Source organism: Adiantum capillus-veneris, chromosome 19, assembly GCF_014529385.1.
Source record: "Adiantum capillus-veneris isolate H3 chromosome 19, ASM1452938v2, whole genome shotgun sequence".
Taxonomy (NCBI): Eukaryota; Viridiplantae; Streptophyta; class Polypodiopsida; order Polypodiales; family Pteridaceae; genus Adiantum; species Adiantum capillus-veneris.
The window spans coordinates 788,421-793,160 of NC_140949.1; the positions used below are offsets into that span (position 1 = coordinate 788,421).

The window sequence follows — 4,740 nt, forward strand, 5'->3', positions numbered from 1 at the left end:
GATCTAAATTCTCCGTTATGGGACATTCTTGTCCAAAAAAGACACGTGGAACTAACATTCATAATTTGTATTTCCCGTTACGGACTTTCCCTCCTTTTGCACCTCCTCTGCATTGCCTTCTTTTGTGTGTCTCTTTGGCACCTTTTTTGTGTGTCTTTCTTTTGCCCCTCCAATTTAGGAATTTTGGGATTTATTCAAGTCCCATTTTTAAATTGGGGCTTGCAATCTTGGTCTACTCTAATTTAAATTGGGGTTAAATTTGGCCTACTCTAATAAGAAGCATTTGACTAGTAATAGCCTGATTATCTTTTTGTTAGCAATAAGCAGCATGCTTTAACAAAAGAAGTAGTAAAATAGGTACTACAAGATAAGGAGAATCTTAGAGAATAAAACAAAATTGGTCCTACAAGAAGTTCAAGAATGAGATAAAAATGAGAAATTTCAAGAGAATGAAACACAATTTGCACCTAGCTTTTGACAAAAATCATGAGACTATCATGGTATTTATTGTATGTAATATGATGTATTCTATTTAGATAAAAGACTATACGGCTTTGATGCCATATCATAGAGTGTATCTGAATCTCATTACATTTAACTTAGATACAAAGAATTTCAAAAAGTTGAAGAACTCCAAGAGAATAAAATGAAATTGGTCTTAAAAGATGAAGAGAATTTGGAAAAAAATGAGAGACTTCAAGAGAATAAAACACAATTTGCATCAATCTTTTAACAAATTTTTTGAGACTATTGTGGTATTGATTGTATGTAATATGGTGTATTTTATTTAGATAGAAGACCATAACACTTTTATAACATATCGTAGGGTGTATTTTATTCTCATTCCCGAACAGATTTGACTCTTCATCATAGTCAAGATATGAGGTAATTATAGAAGCACCTTGAATTGTGAGTTAAAGGTAATGAAACCCTTCTCTCTATGTGTGCTGAAAAAAAACTGAGAGAAAGCTAAACCTTGAAGGATCACTTGAGTTGTAGCATATTGGTTCTCGACACCAAGCTGGTTGGAAGCTTTAGCTTAAGCTTGAGCCTAAACCCCATCTTCATACAAAATTGGTGCAAAATGCGTGGAGAAAGAAGTGTGTGGACTTCCATTTGGGTAGGGTGGACGCTCAATCAAGATTGTACCCCACCCTAGTGGAAATTGACATGAGAAAGAAATGGGCTCATCCTTCACCTAGGTGGGGTGGAGGCTCGAACTTAAGCCCACCTAGGTGAAGGTTGAGCTCATTGTATTAATGTTGGAGGTAGGCTAGAACTTAAGTTCAAGCATCCACTAGACTACCTACTCATGGTGTTACACACCAAGATGGGGTGGCCAAGGCTCGAACTTAAGTTCGAGCCTGCAAGCCTCCACTAGGCTGCCTACTCATGGTGTTATTACCGGTGGAGGAGTTTGAGCCTACACTAAGATGGTCTTATGCACCAAGATTAGGTGGAGGATCGAACTTAAGTTTGAGCCTACACCCCATCTTAGTGCAAAACACCATAAATAGACAATAGAGTGGAGTCCCCTTACGATCCTCCACACATCCCCTCCACAATGGCAGTCTTGCCCACCCTAGCCTAGCTATCCCACTAGGCATGGATTGTTCTTGCTTCGACGGCCCTTAATTTGGACTGCACGGTCAATTTGAGCTTCTCAATTGATGAAAGGATTAAGATGCCCTTGTTTTGCTAGCCTCATCAAGTCAATCCCAAAGGCCATCAAAGTAGGCATGCGTGCATTTTGCACAGACGCCTCTATGTCTGTATCAGTGAGTCTAGGAAAGGTTTTGGAGTTGTGTCGTCTTCCCTTCCTGCGAGTTGAATTAGCAGTTGGAAATGGCGGGATACCAGCTGTACCGAAACCTCTCTGATATGTCCAACGTTAGTAGTTGATCTACATATTATTTTATAAATGTTATGTTATGCTAATAAAATGTAAGTGCAATAGTTGAGAAATCAGCAAGTACGGCTATCATTGTAGTTCCAGGGCATCATCTTCACCGCCATCTTGCAAAGCAACCTCTTCACCTGCTCCCTCACTTAGTGCCCGACCTCCCTCTCCATGTTCACCTCTACTATTGCTGCCTTCTTTGCCATCACTGATAAGCTCAAAAGCATGGGCGAGTTACAGGAAGACATCATAGAAGCTAGCCTCAATGTCTCCGCCCTCTTTGAGTGCCTCAACAAGGTCAACGAGCAGGGTCCAGAGCTCAATCTTGAGACAGTTTACCCGCAGGTAGAATTCCCCCACCGCAGGCTCTCAACATCTCCGCCCTCTTTGACTGCCTCGACAAGGTTGTTGAGCAGGGTTTTGAGCTCAAGGTTGATTTCCTCCACAGGTAGAATGCCCCCGATGCATGCTCCCAGTTATTGATTCCTCTTCTCTGGCAATGGTGTCTCTGCACTGCTCTTTCTCTTTCTTGTCACCACCCTCTTCACTTTGATTTGCACTTTTGGCTACCTCGTGAGCAAGCAGAAGGAGGCTCCATAGAGACGAAGAGGGAGGCTACTCAGAAATGAAGCAAGAGATGTGATGGTGGCAGCATTAACGGTGAACTTGACGGATTGTCAAATGCAAACGCTTATTTTGAATTTCAAATTGGTAGATTGACAACTATATGCATTAAATGTGACAGCTTTACAAAAAGTGTATGGGCTTGTTTATTGCAGCATACAACGTGGAATTTGGATATTTTCTTCTAGGGGTGGAGCGTGAAGGCAATGTTGATTTTTTAAAGTGAAAACTATCTAGCCTCGAACTCTTTTTTTTTTGGGTACAATCTAGCCTCCAACTCAAGTTCGAGTTGGCTTTTCTACTAGAAGTAACATCAAAATCAAGCCTAATGTTAGAGCATTGGTTGTACTGTTGGCCAACCGGTTTCCACCGCATCCCATACCACCCATAGCTACGCTTCTGAACTCCTTGCCATATCTCTATCACCTCCAATTGCTATTGTGCTATGTACAATGTCTAAAAAAGCTACCCATGCTCAAACCACCCTTGCAATTCTCCTTCTTCTTCCATGCAGAGGTGGCACACTTGACGGAGCAGCTCAATGTGACTTCTTGGACTAAGAGCTCAACCTCAAGTTCGAATTTGTTTTAGACGTGACTTCTTGGCTTTTGAGCTCAACCTCAAGTTTGAGTTTCTCTCAACACTATGTCTTGGCATTGGCGCTAAACTCACGTTCGAGTTGTTTTCAATGTACTTTCTTGGCTTTAGAGCTCAACATCAAGTTTGAATTGTTTCAGTGCAATGTCTAAGCTATAAAGCTCAACGTCAAGTTCGAGTTGTCTATTTCTCTCTTGCCTAGTTCAAGCACTACTACAAGTTCCTAGGTTTTCACCCAAAAAAATTATATGGCTCCATTTCAAATGTGATAATTGGGTGCTACAAGAGGCTATTCATATTAGCGACGCTCACACAGCGACGCTCAAAAAAAAAAATCCCGGCGTCACTATCAGCGTCGCAAATTTCTTTGTAAATTTGCGACGCTCATAGCGACGCCGACTGGGCTAAAAAATAACAGAGCACGCCCAAAAACTCAGATCTCAGATCTGAGTTTTTCGGCGCCCTCAAGCAAGGAGCAGGTAACGCTCTCCCTCTCTCTCTCTCTCTCTCTCTCTCTCTTTTTCTTCTCCACACACACACACACACACACACACGAGGAGAGGAAGGAGAGCCAGGTATGCTCCTTCCCTCTCCTCATTCTCATGTTCCCTTCCCCTCTTTCTCTCTCCCTCTCTCTCTCTCTCACACACACACATACACACACACACATAGTGTTTTTGAGAGAGAGAGAGAGAGAGAGAGAGAGAGAGAGAGAGTACAAACATAAACAAAAATGCACACACACATACATAAACAAAGAATGCACACACATATTGAGAGAGGAAAAGAGAGAGAGAGCATGCATAAACAAAAAATGCACGCATTGAGAGAGGAAAAGAGAGAGAGAACATGCATAAACAAAAAACGCACACATTGAGAGAGGAAAAGAGAGAGAAAACATGCATACAATCCAAAAAAACGCACACACATTGAGAGAGAAAGAGAGAGAAACTAATTTAACGTTGTAGGAAACTAATTAAAATTAAAAGACCTAAAGATCTAGCCGACGAGGAGTTGAACTCAAGACCTATTATTCAAGAGGGAAATGGCATAATCAATCTATCATACTTGGCATGGGTGATAGAAAGGTTATACCATTTATCTCTTTTTATTGGCACACACATCCACACACACGCACACACACACAAGAAGAAGAGAGTTATAACGTCGTAGGAAACTATCCTAAAAGACGTTAAAGATTAGGTTAGATGTAGACTTACGTTAAATTAGATTTAGGTTTATTTAAGTTAAATTAGATTAGATTTAGGTTTATTTTTAATTATATTTATATTTATTTACGCTAGATTTAGATTTACGTTATATTAGATTAGATTTAGGTCTCCATAGACTGCGATGCCTGCATGAAGCGGGTGAAGAAAGCCCTCAATGGAATATAGGGTATTGCTGCCTTCACTCATGGTGGGCTCCGTCGATCCAAAAGTACTGGTGAAATGTCTTCAGAAGATAGGGAAGAAGGTGGATCTTCAGGGCGGCAAGAGTCACTACATCCCCGACACAATGACCATCTAGACAACCTCTAGTCATTCAACAACAACTTCAAAGTTAGTAACAAGAGCAAGAACGGTCTAAAGGGCCAATTGCTGTCGTCAGATGTGGAT

The 4,740-nt window shown here is 41.1% G+C and overlaps 1 pseudogene; it reads left to right on the forward strand.

Annotated features, from left to right (window-relative positions):
- The first annotated feature begins 2,071 nt into the window (after window positions 1-2,071).
- On the forward strand, window positions 2,072-3,273 carry LOC147433448 (uncharacterized; annotated as a pseudogene).
- The last annotated feature ends 1,467 nt before the right edge of the window (window positions 3,274-4,740 follow it).